At 31.4% G+C, this 18692-nt stretch overlaps 2 protein-coding genes across 2 annotated transcripts in view; one reads left to right on the top strand and one right to left on the bottom strand.

Moving 5' to 3' along the window:
- Nucleotides 1-16075, bottom strand: part of LOC126773565 (dual oxidase maturation factor 2) — a 49197-nt gene extending 33122 nt beyond the window's left edge. Inside the window, exons 1-2 of the mRNA XM_050494520.1 lie at nt 15957-16075; nt 8819-9005 (exon numbers count right to left, since the gene is read on the bottom strand). The gene's annotated coding sequence lies outside the window, so the exon portion shown is untranslated. The remainder of the gene's footprint in view (nt 1-8818; nt 9006-15956) is intronic.
- LOC126773580 (transcription factor 15-like) overlaps nt 1-18692 on the top strand; it is a 74188-nt gene that overhangs the window by 2454 nt on the left and 53042 nt on the right. The gene's annotated exons all lie outside the window — the stretch shown is intronic.

Consider the following 18692-nt stretch of genomic DNA (forward strand, 5'->3'; position numbering starts at 1 on the left):
AACTTTGGAAGTTAAATTAAAGTGGTTATAACTAGTTAAGTGGTATACCACTTTCTTGATTAATTTATCTTTATATAAGATAAATTAATCAAAAACTGTTTGTAGTGCTTAAAACAGCAGAACTATTAGCAAATCGCATGGATAATGTAAATCTAAGGTTTGTTTATCTTTATTCCTTCTTCGATTGTAATAGGGTGTACCTAATTGAGTTATAAAAATATTTTACTTTAAATTCCATAGACAAATACATTCACAACAGAGACCAGAGCCACCGAATTTTCATGTGCCTAATTTGTGTTTACTTTTCATCTCGTGCAAGGCTGTGAAAAATCTTTCATGTGTCGAATTTCTCTGAAATTCTGCCATATGTGTATCCACTATCCAACCACCTGCATTGAAGCAGCGTTGTGAAATGTGCTCTACACCTCTTCTTCAAAGATCTTAGCCCAGCAGTAGGACATAAACTTTACTTTTAGACAAATAAACATTTCTAAAACATATCTAAAAATGTTCGTTTTATTTTTTCAAATAAGAATTTGTCTTGAATCATTTGCATGTGACCTTATAGGAGATTTGATCGTATGACTTAATTCTTGCTTGATGATATATGTATGCGTGCTCGGAAATTATATGAGATATTATTATGCATGACACTTCCTGTCGGCCACTGATCTCGGTACGGTGAGTATTGAGGTGACTGTTCAAGGTGGTTTAAGCAAAGCGTATGATGGCATCTACGACCTTATTAAAGGTAATTCGTAATGATATTTTAATTAATACCTAAAGTATTCATGGAAAGGTGTGGTTAGCAGTAATGAACAGTACACGCCAAGATTATTTTTAAAATTTTTAGAATTACTAATTTATGTAAAGGAAGATAATGTTCACAAAGTGTTTTTTTAAGTGTATAACATTTATATATTGTAATAAAAAAAGTTAACAATTTTATAAATGTTTCAAAGATAAGTAGGGTTAATTTTGTTTTTAGGATATCCTACTCTTTTTATGATTTAAAAATGTAACCTTCATATGATTGACAGTAATTTTTTTATAAAACATTATGTTATAATTTGAACATTCTGTCTTTTTCTATAACAATTTGGATAAAGTAAAATTAAAAAATATTTTTTTCTATCATTTGTCATATATTAACATATTCATGCATGCATGCATTCATTCGCTTCTTTATTTGGTTAATATTATATTCATGTTATGTTGCTAAAACGGACATGATGATCAAATGTTTGAATGTAATTCTGTTGTTATTTACACAATCATAAAATATTTCTACGATAGCCTTCTATTTTGTGTTGAAGTCCATGTACTTTCCAAATCGTGATACAACATTTGAATTTAATTAATAATTTAAACAAATAACTCGATTAAACTAGTGATGGATTATCACGATTAACATTGATATGCATGAGTAGCGTTTCCGTATACATCGTTGTATATATAGCGGACTTTTGTTAATTTGCGTTGAGTTTTACGCATAACTGCTTCTAATGAAGTAAAATATTTGAAAGTTATAAAAAAATTATCATATACAATACCTACTCGGTGAAATAACCTTGTCTTATTGTTATGTTACGAAAGTGTTTAATTATTAAGTTTAACTATTATACTATGCAAAGGAACTATATTGCATAATAAATATTGTATTCTGGTGAAAAATAAACGAAAAATAATCCACAAAACAATTCAGTGTACTACCCATATTTTTTTTAAATCATTATTTATAAATCGTTTGATCTTTTTTGGTTCAGTGGAATCCACCTAGTACATACTGTACATTTTTTCAAAAGCCTTTTCTACAGCGGGCCACTTTTATGTAAACGATTACCTAATTCTTATAATAATAATAATACCCCCCCCCCCCCCGTAGGATCACCTTGTCGTGGTGGGGGCGCTTACGGGAAGCAGGTACAATTAACAAGGTTAACCATCTATACCACTTTCTACCCCTTTAGGGAGATACCATTACAGTCACTTACATCTGACACAAAAACTTACACCTTCCTACTAACGATCCCAAAACCCTTTTTTTATGGAGAAATGTTTAATCGAGTGTACAATTTGCGGTCGCTATCCGGGGGGCGTCGGGGCACATCTGGAGTCGATGCTGGATGTGACAGCATGCGATCCATCGTTGATGAGAAGTTGAATAGGCGGGCTTCCATCCTCAGGCGGGCTCAGGAACATCTTATCGAACCCCACCTTCTACTACGAGTAAAACATCGCATACGAGTGTTGCACAAGAGACGCTTTATGTCGAACAACTTGTGCCCACCGTTAGCGCTAAGCGCAAAAAATGGACGCAAGAAATGAATGAATTCATACTGCACACTTATGTCTATCTTACCACCCTGGAAACAGATATTGCAGCCTATTTATCACCATTACATACAAAATTTCTAGAAAAATATCTTCATATGCAAGTAAGCCGACAACGTGTTGGTGATCAACGACGTGCAATTATGCGTAACAAATGGTTGCTTCAGGATACTATTAAAAATATATTTGAAGAAGTAAGATCTGATTTACAGACACTTAACAAAGAATTGCAATCCACTCAAAATTATCATTCCACTCAAAACAACACACCCTTAACACAAACACCAGTAAAAACTCGTATGCACTGGAGTAAGGAACATAATGAAGCTGTTATTAATATATACTATCGAGTTACATTAATGTAAACTAATTAAACAACATATAGGAAGCAATTGCATACGAATTTTATCGAGATATTTCCAGTTCTTTAGCATTTATCCGAACAAAGAATAGCAGATCAACGAAGGGCTATTATTAATAATAAATATATTAATAATGAGCGTCTTGAACAAATTAAGCAAAATGTAGCTAAAGTTTTACAACTAACAATTAATACAATAGATTGAACGGTCAATAGCAATTTAACAAAAAATAGTTCTGAGTTAATTAATACCAATTTAAATAATAATCACACTACAATCCATCATGCGGATACGCTGTCAACTTTACAACAGCCACAAATAATAAATGACGATATAGAGAAAATATATAAAAAACATTAGAGTATTATAGTAACACAAATCCTACTAATTTATACCAAAACAAAAGTCAAGGAACTTAGCGGTAATAGTAAATTATTTTAATCAAAATATTCTACCCGAGTACAGAAATAAAGAAACTATTATTATATACTATATAACTATTATTATTATAAAAATATTTATTAATTACTAAATGCGAAACAACACAAATTAATAATTATTTACAACTATTCCACAAGCAGTTTAATCAGAAATTCTCCAATATGCAAGTATCGCGACCACTTGTAGGAGATCAACGACCTGATATTCTTAGGCGTAAATTACTACCACAGAACGTTATAGATGAGACGAGAAATGAAGTGGCAGATAAAATACAGACAGAGGGAGAAATAGTAGATTTTCCACTCACAATCTTCTCAGTCCGAACACCTAGCCCCACAGATAAACGCACACAGTAATAAACAAATGAAATGGTCCAATGTAATCAATAAAGATATAGTCCGGTATTATTTTGAATCAACAAACCTAGAAACAAATAAAACATATTGGAAAAAGTTATTTGAGTTCGTTGTAGACAAACATCCACACCTTTCACATCTTTCAGAACAAAGAATTGCAGATCAGCGAAGAGTAATATTTTTCAATAATTTGGCAAATAAAGATAAATTAGAAGAAATTAGAATAGAAATAAACAAAAAACTACAAAATGCAATAAATCAATCTGAACACAAGATACTCATAGAATCAAATATAGCTTTAACAGATTCAAATTACAGCCAACCCTAAACCATTTCAGGTACCGGTATATCTTTGAGTGAAAATGAAAGTGATAGTATTTTGTTAGAAAATAGTAGATAAACACTCAAATTTATCGAAATAGAGTTTAATAACGCAATAAATTGGTTTAAAGACATGCACCCAGAAGAAAGACCATATATTCCAAAATAAAAAAATTACTCGTAAATTTGCTAATAGTAAATGAACATTGAATAATGAAATCCTCCCGAAACATTTAAATGACAACGTAGATTTTAAATATTTACATGCATTAATTTACTCAGCAGCTTATACAGCAACTGTCTGTAATGGTACCATTATTAGAGTAAGCAATAATACTCCTTACCTTAAAAAACCGACATGGCTGAGAAGAATTGAAAAAATAATTGAAAAGTATACACTAGAAATCGGAAGATTAACCCAATATATTGCAGGTAATAGAACCCAGAGAGTAAGCAAAAGCGTAGAAGATATTAAAGTTAAGTATAAAACCCATAGTCAATACGAGGAACCAAATATTGAATTAGAACATTTTCTTGACATATTAAAACAAAAATTAAAATGTAAATTAAAAGACTTAAACGATACTTAACATGTACAAATAGAAAGCAACAAAATTTGACATTCCCAAACAATGAAAGGATATTTTACAGAAATTTAGGAACACATAATCAGAACACTTTAACTCAAAACAAAACTGAATACATCAGAGATAGTACTCATATAGAGCAAATGAATTTTAAAGACATACCAATAGAAATATTCACTCAGATTTTCAAACGAACACATAACTGGAAAGCTCCTGGTACTTATAACATACATCATTTTTGGCTTAAGAAACTCACTCGCATCCATCCATACATTCATAATCACATATGTCAATTCATTAAATCGCCAGACTCTATACCAAAATTTTTAACAAAATGGAATTACCTACATGCTCCCTAAAGAATCAGATCTTAAAAATCCTGCAAATTATAGACCAATCACATGTTTACAAACAATATATAAAATAATTACAGGATGTATTAGCGAAATCATTTATCAGCACTTAGAGCCATATAACATTTTAGCAGAACAACAAAAAAGTTGTAGGAAAAAAAGTCAAGGATGTAAAGAACAATTGGTTATAGTAATACAATAGTAATGAAACAGGCACTGACCAGCAAACGAAATATCTACACAATGTATGTCGATTATAAGAAGGCATTTGATTCGGTACCTCACAGTTGGCTTCTATATGTACTTCAATTTTATAAGATCGACAAAAAAATGTATAAGTACCGGACTTATACATTTTTTTAGTTGTATAATGCCTCAGTGGGAAACCACACTTAAAGTTTATCAGAATAAAACATAAATTACTATTGATCAGGTTAAAATACAAAGAGGAATATTTCAAGGAGATGCACTTAGTCTCTTATGGTTTTGTATGGCACTCATCCCCCTTTCCGATTTACTTAATAATACTAATGCTGGTTTCAAGCTAAAACATAATGGCACACACTGTCTTATTTCCCACTTAATGTACATGGATGAAGATCTATGGAACCACTAAAGCTGAACTTATAAAACTAACAGACGTCACACAATCTTATTCTACGGACATACAAATGCACTTTGGGTTTGATAAATGTAAAATGCATTCAATAAATAGGGAAAAAACAGTAACCAATACATTTATGTTACAAACGGGAGAACAAATAGAAGCAATGGATGAAATGAGCACTTATAAATATTTAGGATTTCGCCAGTCTAAGCAAATAAAACACAAATAAATAAAAAAAGAGTTGATACAGAAGTTTAAAATAAGGCTAAATCAAATATTAAAAACATATTTAAATTCACGCAACAGCACAAAATCGATTAATACCTATGCAATACCTCTACTCACATATTCCTTTGGAATTATAAATTGGTCTAAAACTGGTCTATAAAAACTACAGCGAATAATAAAGACACATATATTAAAGACCACACAGGAAATATCACCCCAATAGTTGTATACGGAGACTCACACTACCACGCGGTGAAGGAGGAAGAGGTTTCATTGATATACACAATTTGCACAATAGTCTCATAACTAAGCTGAGAAAATTTTTTCAGGATAAGGCAGAAAGTACTAGTAATACTACAAGAAATTGATAAAAAAATTACTCCACTTAACCTACATAATATAAATAAACAATCAAGCGAACAAACAATTAGTAAAGAACAAAAAATTAGTATGTGGTCACAAGTCATTGCATGGAAGACATCGAGCCGACTTGAGCCAAGTACATGTCGACATGGAACGTCGTGGAACGGCGTCGAACGAATGGCTTCGGCGTGGTGAGTTATTCCCCGAGACAAAGGCTTTTATGACAGCCATACAAGATAAAGTAATAGACACTCGAAACTATCAGAAACGATTCAACACATAAAGGATGTTCGTAAGTCAATCGTCCAAACTGATTATAAGCACAGGCATGACCAAGTAAAGTAAAAATTTTTCTTTAATCTCGTAGCTATCTTTATTATAATTGATTTGTGATATGACAATTAAAAATACTAATTAAATGGTACAAAAGCCATGATACTCGGTTTTCTTTCGGATATTATACCACGGAATATGTCCACATTATGATCATTTGTCCACATTATGAATATAAACTAAGTAATATAACATAAAAATATCCAGGGACATTATTCACACACGGTCATCTAATCCCAAACTAAGCAGAGCTTGTACTATGGAAACCAGACAACTGATATACTACATATAATACTTTTCTTTTGTAAATACATACTTATAAAGATAATTACACCCAAACTCAGGTCAAACAGGCAGGTTCATGCACAAAAATATCTGTCCTGGGTTTGAATCGAACCCACAACCTTCGGCGTTATAGGCAAGTATTTACCAACCACCCGAACCGGTGAAAAAGCCGAGATGGCCCTGTGGTAAGAACGCGTGAATCTTAACCGATGATCGTGGGTTCAAACCCGGGCAAGCACCACTGAATTTTCATGTGCTTAATTTGTGATTATAATTCATCTCGTGCTTTACGGTGAAGGAAAACATCGTGAGGAAACCTGCATGTGTCTAATTTCACTGAAGTTCTGCCACATGTGAATTCTACCAACCCGCATTGGAGTAGCGTGGTGGAATAAGCTCCAAACCTTCTCCTCAAAAAGAGGAGAGGAGGCCTTTAGCCCAGCAGTGGGACATTCACAGGCTGTTACGGTACGGTACCCGAATCGGGCCGTCAATAATAATAATAAGTTATATTATAATGTACATTTTAATTTTAATTAGAATAAAAGCTATACAGCCATTTCGTAATCATCCAATGAAAACAACACTCAAATGATTATAAAATCATTCGTTATATACATACACACGACATTGCTCATAATTCGATCTACCTTGGTAATATCGTTAACATTTACGGTCATGATCGTATCGTTCTGGCGCCGCAAAAATAAGACAAAAGCTGTCAACAATGGCGACCTTGCCTCGCCCACTATTAAGCAAGAGTACCTTCAGTAGAAAGCCAGCTTTCTTTAACTTTAATGTTAGCTCAGTGTAAGGACTCGTATATAATTACTTTCAACGACCTACTTTTTTATTGAATATTTTGTTCATTGACATTTAAGAGAAAGGTTATTGTATTGTACTGCTGAGTGTGCATGTAAATGTTCAAACGGAAAATCAGATACGAAAACAGTGTGCAAATTATTATTAAATGCGTTTTTGTGTGATGAGTATCGATATTTATACATGTTTTATTGGATTTACACAGAATCATGTTATGAAACATAAATTTTGTAATTTTCCTCAGGATAAATTCATCTTGGGCTCAACAGTGATTAACTTTCTGAAATAACTTGCGTGATACGGAAGATATCAAAAACATCTACTTGTCAAACCGCAATGTGAGGCTATAACGTACGTAATGTACCTATAATTTAGATTAAAGGTTTTCTTAGTTGAATTGAATAAACTTAAAAATTATGAAATTAAAATAACGGCTTCGTATAGTCGCTTAGTTATGTCCATCAACAGTTTCATTTAAATTTTAAATTAAACCAGTTTATTCCGCATTATATCTCTGCAGCCAAATAGAGAGAAGGGCAATATTTTTATTCAGAAAAAGTAGTAACATATAAATGACGCTCTAATAAGTAAAGGTACTCCAGTGTGAGTTGATACATGTTTCATTCGTCAAATGCAGGTCATGATGCTCGCCCTGGGCAGGACTGGGGAGTCCTGACTCGTATTTGAACTCGCATCTTCAGTTAAGATCCAAGTTTTCGATCTACGTAATGTTATATATTAATTATCTATGTAATGTTTGATAATGTTTTATGAAATGATTATTGATGGTACACGAATACATTTTTTTTTAAATCTTTTATTCTTTATTTAAAATCCGCAACAATGTTATGATTGATCATTCTCAATAATGTTACTGAGACGCCGCGACATCATTAAAGTTTTATTAGGTAGGTATAATGTTCACAGCCCGTCTTTTACACTTTCACTGCGCAAATATTGCCAGAGTTTGGCGTAACGCAATTGAAACAGTGTAACACCCAGAAATCAGAGGCTTTGGATCACTGAGTTTCTAGATATTTGTTAGTTTTTAATTGTTTCCGTAGCGATTTTTCAACTGATTGTATGTATGATTGTAAAAAATTTCTAAATACGACATTATAGAAAGAAACTAAGCGTTGGAAAAAAAAACATTTCTTTGGTTATATATAACGAAAAACAATTAGATAGGTCAGAATCAGGTATTATTTTTATATTTAGCTTTGCTATTTCTCATTTTGCTATAATTAGTATATTTGGTTGTATTCGTAATTTTATTTGGTAATGAATAAATTAGCTAGAGACATTTGATCGTATCGACCTTAAGTGATTGGAGATTGAGTGAAATAAACATTACATTGCACTAAAGATATTCTTAATAATGTGCTAAAATATCTTTTAGGATATGATAATGTTTAGTAAAACTTACCGGAATCCTAAAAAAGATTTCTTGTACTTTTCTCTTTTCATTTCCACGTGCTAACCAGAGTCACGATACTTCACTCTTCATTTCACAACACACGCACAAGTTTAAACGGCAAAGAATACAATCACATTATCACTTAGTTAAAATCACAAGACACGTTGTTCTCATGACATCAGCTTACGCGTATGACCTGCAGACAAAAAATATAATTAAAAATGTTGTACAATTATATTTTCTCAATACAAGTATTTATACAAAAATAAAAAAAAACCATGCGCGCACTCAAACTACAAAGTCATGAAATATTTTGCTTTATAAATAGTTTATAAAGCATTTATACCAATAACTAAAGCCAAATGTCCAAAATTCTCGGATTTTATAATGAACAAAAACCTACCTATATAAGAAATGCAACAAGTTGGAAATTGTAGTTAATTGTATATAATTCGTGAATTGTAATGAAATTAATATGATTTTTTAATAATTGCTTATAATATCATTAAATCTGTATACGTATGTATGATTAATTCCTAAAATATAATTAAATAAATATATAAAAATATTTATAATTACATTACTTAATTCATATAGTTTTCCGTACTTATTTATTTTCGAAATAAATCTAAGGGTTTGTTTTAAAATTTAAAGAAAAATACATACATACAACAAATTAATGGTGACGAGTTTGTTTTTTGATGTTTCGTAGATTTTTTTCTTCAAATTTAAATATGTGGTCCCTCGATGTATAAATAATAATAATAGCTCCCTCCTCCAGCCCGATTTCAGCCACGGCGGCCATTCTCAAGAGAGATTAGCTAACTGCGCAGGACATATTATAGTGCACAAGTCTGTGCGCAAATACAGGTGTAATTTCTATTCCCGATAATCATAATCATAACATAATCCGATGGGACGGCAATCCGACACGATCGGAAAGAGTTCAGGCGCAGGACCAACAGCTTTCCGAGCCACGGGAGCACACACTTCCAACTTCCACACTTCGGGCTGCTATTTAGAATTTTTGACAGAAAAACTCAATAACTTTTTATTGGCCCGACCTTGAATTTAACCGATCGGGTCTGCGGCCTTACGTCTAGCCACTAAGCAACGAGGCAGTCAAGATATCGAGGTATAAACCCTTTGTAATAAGAAAATCATCATCATCATCGAAATCGGAAAAATATAACGTATATACAGAAATATAAAGCACAGTTTATTACCCTTTTCTTGATCTTTTAATGGCTTAAAATTTCACTAGTAAGTTTTATTACAAATTTCCTTTCAACTTCAAATGTACGCCTAGGGTACATTAATTACGTTTCTAACCAAGCACGTATTTCAAACACTATGTAACTAGAGTCGTAAAATATAGAAAGGTGCCTAATTAAGATCTTAGATAAATTTAGCAACAAATAATTTGATTCAAGGAGAAGATATAACGTCCGAAATCACGCAGGTCAGTTTATATATTTTGTTAGTTGAACTACTATTTGATTAGGTATTTATTATTTAATAACCAGTACATAAAAATAATTTAAAATTACAATTTATTTAAAAAACGGTATATAAATAGCTTCTGTCTTAAACACTATAATTAGGATATTATAAGTTCTTAATTGTTAAGTTAACGGTCTTACTTCCAAAGGTTTTTAGTGTGTGTTATTTAAAAAGTGTGTGTTATTAAAAATATCTCATTCTGTCTTCATTCATTTCACTTTCGATCGAAGAGAAACAACATTGTTTACCTAGTCACCCTTTAATCAAATTTTATATATAAAACCGTTAGTCTTTATGATGTTAACATTTACCTTTTAACTAAGGCCTGTGATTGTAGCTTTAAAATGTTATGCTCGCGCTAACAAGGAGGTTATTATATTCTGTAGGTAGTTTAAAATTTTGAAAGGTTTAATAGGATCTATATAGCGAGTTTAAGTAGGCCGTTGTCCGGGTGGTACATGTTAGACTAGACTGGCCTTTGTCCAGACACAATATCGAAACTATTGCAACAGTTTTTCGTAACTAGAAGCTGTAAGAGTACTTAAATAATATGTATCTTGAATCTTAATAGTAGTATTTGATTAAACCAACTACGTTTTAACGATTTAAGATAAATGCGAACATTTATATTGAAGAACGCTTTTGAAGCACATTTTTATGCAGCTATATATTCAATAAAATTATCTCCTGATAATAAACAATGGGATACTTGACCATGGACATGTCAACAGACGTTAAGCGTCTATTACCGGTCATTGTTCTATCATTATCTCCAAAAATGTACAAGAAAAAGATATTCAATAAGGTATTAAGGCTTTATTAAAGCCATTTTGTTAAGATTTTACTAACTCATTAGCGATTTTACTCACAAATATCAATACTTTGTTATGCTGCATTCCGGTTTGAAGTATTGGTGTTCATCCATTCATTTACATAATAATCTTCTTGCCAAAATTTTGATTTTGACTTCTATTCTATAAACAAAAACGTCCTAATGAAAAACTAAATCAAAACAATACCGTGCGTATAATATTATGTCATATATTATAATATATCTGAATATTTTTTCTTGAATCTGAAGGTACTAATAATGTTCGATGTGTACCTCGCAATAGCTAACATATTCATCAACTTTAACTTTTATACGCAATTTATTGATATTGAGTTTTTGAACGTATATGTGAACTTTAAATACTATAAAAATAACATCATTCATATTTAAAACAGTAATCAACGCCTATGGTGTAAGTTATCTCAGGAATCTATGCTCTTTTATTTACTACACAGAATATATTAAATATTCCTAAGGCTGTATATCGTGAGAATACCATTTGATTGCCAAGAGGAAAGTTAACGATTCATAAGAAAAATTGAAAAGGTTTTTTTTTAAATCATTTGCTATTTATACTTTTTAATTTAAAAAATGGATTTTATAAAGCATTATATATATTGTTGTCTATATATATATATATATAAAAACACACACACACCACTCACTTATTCTACGGTTAAAAAACATTCTTCGTAATAGTAGTACATTTTTTTCCCAGTTTCAGGAGTGTGTGAGCCAGGGTAATAATGACAACGGACATAACATCTTAATTCCCAAGTTTGATGGCGTTTTTGTGATGGAATTATTAATACTTTCCAAGCGCAAATGTCCAGTGGCAAAAGTGATTACCTTAGCATTAGGTGGCCCTTTTTCCAGTCCACCTACCTATTACAAATAAAAAAAAGAGCTAAGAGTCGAAACTGATAAGGCTAATGACGTCATATAGAGGAGTGCTATACAACGTGGCGATAGCGTAAGGCTAAATCTAAGTTTCCATAATTAGCTGAAAATTTTCGATATAGATACAGAATATTTGTAAAAGAATGTTTTTTATAAATATTTTTTTTTATTTCAAATTATTTAAGTTTTTTTTTCTGCTCTTACATGTACGATAAAGTCTGACGGCATTCATTTTAATTCGATACGGACGGCTTTTGCATGCCGTCTTATTATTTTGCGTAATTCCCAATGCAAGCTCTTTGTGTCTCGAAAGAAGTGTTTGGCATACAAATTAAAGAACATCCGTATCTATAATTCATTGTGATTTTATAAAATTACATATGTGACCATATGTACAATAAAAAAATGTTACAACAATTTTAATTGTGTAAAGTAATACAAGTTTATTGTTTAAAGTTATAAGAAACTCAACGGTCTGAAAACTTTATAGCCCAGCTTATCTCAATTACTGTTTTAAAAATTAATAAGCTTAAGCTTTTAGTACAAAAGTGCAAGAATATTACAATAAATAATGAAATGTTCAAATTACGATTATTTGAAATCATAAATGAAACTGTGGTTGTTAAGCCTAATTAAATTTTAAGTAAGTTAAATTTTGGCGCCAGAAATTTCATGTCTATTAAATTGCGCAAGACAACCTTCATCTTTAAGTTACAGGACCTGAGGCGGTATGCACCATTTACGGGCAATCACCAAATCAAAGCATCTATAATTACTCATTACACTAATGGATCTTCAATCGCCACTCTATTATTCGCTTTGTCACGACTCTACTATAATAAACTTAGCTTGAATTCATACTTCATAATACCCAAGTTGATATATGTTTGATTTGCGTAACATTACATTTTGTAATTTGTCGTTTGAAATATGATAGCATGTTCAATGTAATTTTTTTTATTTAAAATTCTAAGAATAGTACACTTAATTTTTATACTAGAATGTTAGTAAAATTCTTAATCCACTGTTTAGAAATTGAAGTATAACCTGACCTTCTTGGGTGGATTACATACGGATTAAGTCACAAACGTATACATTAGAAGCATGACCGTGTTAAGCACATTAAAAAAGTAAACATAAGGAAAAAGAAACAGCAAATAAGACCACATCTCGGTCAACGCAGCAATGAGTAGAGGCGTAGTTAATTTGCGCAAGAGCTGTTTTGGTCAAACATCGATCACAACCGGCCTTGCCCGAAATTCTTCGGCAACCAAATTTATGTGACTTCTTCATTATCACTTTGCAAATCCATAAAATCGCAATAAGTTGAAATTATGTTATATTTTTTACGATGGCTGTGTACTTACCGATATTAATAATTGCGATTTACATATTTACGATAACTGATCATTATTACATAATTTATTTTAAATTGAACAGTTAAAGTGACAGTTTATATTTTACTAGTTAAGTTGTCTATATTTTGTATCAATTTGCAGGGCCTCTATGCCTAAACCTTGAAGCTTGCGTATGTCAAGTCCACTTAAGTTTTCAATTAAAGTTGCTAAGATGTGTATTTAATAAATCTTTGTTTAAATAAGCTATTGTGCTGTCAAATTAATCATAAATCGTGGTCGCCAGCGGTCGTCATCAAAGAATGCAATGGTGATACATGGTTGCGCAAAAACAATGGTGTTTACGTCACACATTATAAATTCCAGCAGCTATAGATGCAGCTTACAATAGGGGTACGTGAGAAATTGTAACGCATTGTGAATAAAACCAAATTAATTTCGTGACTAAATTCTGTGGGAGTATAGATAGCCGCCGCGCAGCTCCAGCTGGTGACTAACGTAGTACGAGATGAATAAAAAAAAAAACAAATTGAGCACAATAAAACGTAGTGATGCTTGCCCGGATTTAAACCCACGATTTTCATTTAAGATCCACGTGTCCACTGGCCATTTCAGCTCTAAAAAATAGTTATTCCCTATATTAAGTGAAAATTTCCTTGAGTAAACTATAAGTAAACGTGGTTAACAGCTAGTTACACAGTATTACTATAAGCAGTTACAAAACTTAAGGTCACAATAAGTTGCATTTCGTAATTAATGATAATAATATTGTATTTATTTAGTAATATGAGACAAGTTTTTTTTTTTTTTTTAACTACAACAAATGTAGGAAAAGACAATATTTTCTAAGGCTACGAAAAGTATGTATCAGCCTGTAAACATCCTACTGCTGGGTTAAGTTAAGGCCTTGGAGTTATGTGGGTTGGTGGATACATATAGGACAGAACTAAGCATATGAATATTAAATGGTGTTGGTTTGAACCCAGACTTCGTTTAAAATTCATATGTTCTAACCACTGCGTCATCCATCTTTGTAAGCCTGCCAGCATAAACCTGTAATTTAATAATACTATACATCAATATGTTATATTATGTATAGTTCCTTGTCAGTTATGTAAGAGTTTCTCGTACTTTTTATGTCTAACATTTATTATTAAAGATAGAATTTAATTGAGTTTCGTATCAAAATTACGTTTCGTTTTGGTCATTATTCGTATTATATTTATTTGAATATAAATGTTTAAAACAATCAAATTACATAATTTTGACTATTAATAACATTAACCTATTCACAGACCACTACTGTCATGAATATAATTGGGAATAAATCTATGTAGCAAATATTATTAGTTGAATTATAATAAAACATCAATTCTGCAACCGTAGTTGTTTAACTCTGTTGCACGGCATATACTTATGTAACATAGAGATACTAAAGAACGAAATTTATAAGAATACATTTGTCAGTTACTTTTCTTTATAATAATACTTTTCCTTAATATAACTAATTTATTAATCCGTGTCTATACATTATTATTATTAATAATATTATTTTAAATATTTTTTAAGATGAAGAAATGTAGGTGAGATAAAAATATACGAAAGTTAGATGCAAGACAAGAATGGCGAGTATTTTAGTCAAATGTCAAGATCGTAGGCAGCTGTCGTATTACGAATGTTGCAATATAAGGACTTGGATACTGTTGCTGTGTTGTTGCTAGCTTACCGGTTTTAGTTGAAACAGTATTAAATATTAAAATAAAATCCATCGATATTATTTGAATTGTTTTTATTTTATTATTTGAATATATCTTATTCCCACATTTGCTTATTTCTACAAATTTATTATCAATGCATGTTTGTTGAATATTTAAAGTTAAAAAGATAAGGTTTTACTTCACAATAAACTATTACTGATTGCGTTTAAATGTTGAATTGTGTTCTTATTAAAATTTATTACTCGAAATATAATTTGTTTAAGCCGTGATAAAGGTAATTAGTTTTAAAAGATTATTTACTGTTGCTTTAGAGCGTGAAGTTTTACTATCGAAAGAGACTTATTATCAGAACAATCTATATCCACGTCGTAATAGTCACCTTTTACATTTAAATATATAGGAGGAAGTCACATAAATATCCTAACAGATTAAAGGTTGCTTATATATTGAGAAAGTTAATCTTAGTATCAGTATTTGAAATTTAACCTATTTAAAGTTTACTTATGTAACTTAGTAAAATAAGTTTTGAGAAATATAAATAACTTCAATTTGCAATGTAATTAAAAAATAAACCTTCATGTCATACTCGTAAAAATTATAGTTTAAAAACTGTGTCATATACCTACTACCTATACGAATAAAAAATATATATTATACAATTATAATTGTACAATAATAAACGATACACAGATATTATAACTTATTATTGAACGATAATAATTTGCGAACGCAGGTATATAATTCAAATGAGGAGTGCCGTAAATTGTTTTAATTGAGGACAAGGATGTCGGCAGTCGTGTGTATCGCGGATAGCGAGCGCTTTAAATGAAATAATATACCTTTAGAGATGTGTTAACGTGCTTCTTGACGACTCTTTATCGTCATGGAACTAATAAACACAACACTAGCACTAGGAAACGTTACGGAGGTCAACAGTTGAGAGTGCCTTCGATGCGTGATCACTGAAAACTAACCTGTGATCATTCTCGCGCCGCGTACCTCTGAACCGCGGAATGAAAGCGAGTGTGAAAAGGACGCCGAATCATTTCTTTCTTTCACTCATGCGGCGAAAACGGCTTTCATAATATAAGCCGACTTTGGTTTTTCTTGTCATTGAATCATCTCGCGGTAAAGCCTTGATGCAACCACATGAGAAAAAAACTAATAGGAAATTAAATTTTATTAAAACGTAATATATTAGCTATATGAATACTTTAATAATAAAGGAATATTTCTATTGAATAGTAAATTTAAGAACTCTTTAATTTTCTCATTTCTTCTTTCAGAAGATTTTAATAAAAACATACGATAACTTTATGAGTAAAATGAAACCTCTGTAGTTAATTAATTTTCTGACAGATTATACGAGCGTATAATGAGGAAATGCGGGGATGAATACGGTACGCAGCGCACGCGCACCCGAGCGTAACAAGATCCGCCCCTATAATCGCTTTCCGGTTTGACTGACTTTTCACTTTCTTTATACATATTTTTATTTATTTGTTTGAATGGACACATAAAATTTATCTCACGAACTGCCTCGTGATTCAAAATAGTTGTTATGTTTTGATTTAAATAAAGCAATCAAATATGCTTAACAAATAATTATAAATAAAAAAGTAAAGTAACCATGTTCTATTGAAACTTATGAAAATATATTGCCGTCGAATTAAATTAATGTTTCTTTGGTTTTAGTATGAGCATGGAACGATTTTAAAGATCGTCATCATTTATTAATATGTGCATTTATATGTATTTACGTTAAATGCACTTGCAACATGTTTTTAACAGTACCCAATATCCAAATTTGTTTTGTATGTTGTGTAAAAATGTAGGATACGCTCATAGAAAAGTAAATAGATTGCCTTTATGTGCTATTATGCGAATACGTTTATTTAAAAAAAGAACAAATATGTCGATTTGTACGGCTTTTTGTAATACTATATTATTTTTTAACCGTTAATAAAAAATATAGAGTAAGTCTACCTAACCCAGTAGATATAAGGACTTAGCCTAAATAATTAATGACTGCCTCGTTGGTCTAGTGGCTTGATGATGATTGATTGAATTGATGGCTGCAGACCCGGAGGTCCTGGGTTCAATTCCCAGGTCGGGCCAATAAAAAGTTATTGGGTTTTTCTGTCAGAAAATTCTCAGTAGCAGCCCGGAGTCTGGAAGTTGGAAGTGTGTACACTCCCGTTCCTCGGAAAGCATGTAAAGCCGGTGGTCCTGCGCCTGGACTCTTCCCAGTCGTGTCGGATTGCCGTCTCATCGGATTATGAGAGTTAGGGAATAGAGCGTGCACTTGTGTTTGCGCACACACTTGTGCACTATAATATCTCATGTGTAGTTGGCTAATCTCTCTTGAGATTGGCCGCCGTGGCCGAAATTGGTCTGGAGGACATTATTACTATTATAAGGACTTAGATTGAAAGATGTGGATTAAACAATCAGGTTCAAATATACGGCTTATTATTATATTTTAATTACTTATTGACGGTTGATTTATGTCCTAAGCGATTCCGGTCACGGTACCTATTCTCAATATATACTAGCCTACTCGCAGGATATGGTGCACAAGAGTACCTTGCGCTAACACAGTAGTTCTCTCTCATACTTCGATGGGATGGCAATCCAGTACAACCGAATTTCTTAAAAAAAAAAACAAAATCTTAAATCCAAAATTATAGTACACACGAGTCATCTTGTTATAATAATACTTATACTAGTAATCTTAGTATGTATTGATTTATATTGACATTTATTTATTAGTTTGTTTTAGTTATAGATTTATGTTATTTTATTTACTATTATTATATGCACCACCTACCTCATATCCTATGACTACCTAATTCTTTACGGCGTTGTTGCCTGGAAGAGATCGCTAAGTAGCGATAAGGTTGCCAAAGTTGTATGCTTTTCATAATTAGGTTGTATCCATGTTTGTATATTCTTTTAATCTTTGTGATGTACAATAAAGCATAAAAGTAAATTAAAGTAAGTATAACATATGAGCTAGCCATTAGACTAACAAAGCCGTTAAAACCTTTTATATTACACGTTGAGTACAGATTAAATAATACTTTGTAAATGGTCGTTTTATTCAATCTTTATCAAAAGTATTATAACCTTCAGTAATCGGATCGGCGGTAAATATGAGCAGTATTATATAATACGCAAACAGAGCGTGTAATTTTAAGACATGTCACGGTTCGTAAATTAGGTAGATCAATTTAAATCACTAATCTCGAATATAGTTTGTATATGCTTTTAACAGCAGTTACTTTTAATTATATGTTGTAACGTTACGAGCTTAGCTCAAGGATATTGTTCGTGAAGACAATTAATGGTTAGATCGAGACGATATGTCGACTCTCTCGAGTCCATTCATGATTTCCTAATTATAGTTATGACTGTGAGCATACCGATAACTACGAGATGTATTACCAACATCACAAAATAAAATCAGTTTTTTTTTCTTCAGTGGTGAGTATAAATATTGTTATATTAAAATAATATAATTTCGTAAAACATTTAAGTAATACTGCGTATAATGAGTATTTTATTAGTTAATT

The sequence above is a fragment of the Nymphalis io genome, chromosome 15 (genome assembly GCF_905147045.1).
Source record: "Nymphalis io chromosome 15, ilAglIoxx1.1, whole genome shotgun sequence".
NCBI lineage: Eukaryota > Metazoa > Arthropoda > Insecta > Lepidoptera > Nymphalidae > Nymphalis > Nymphalis io.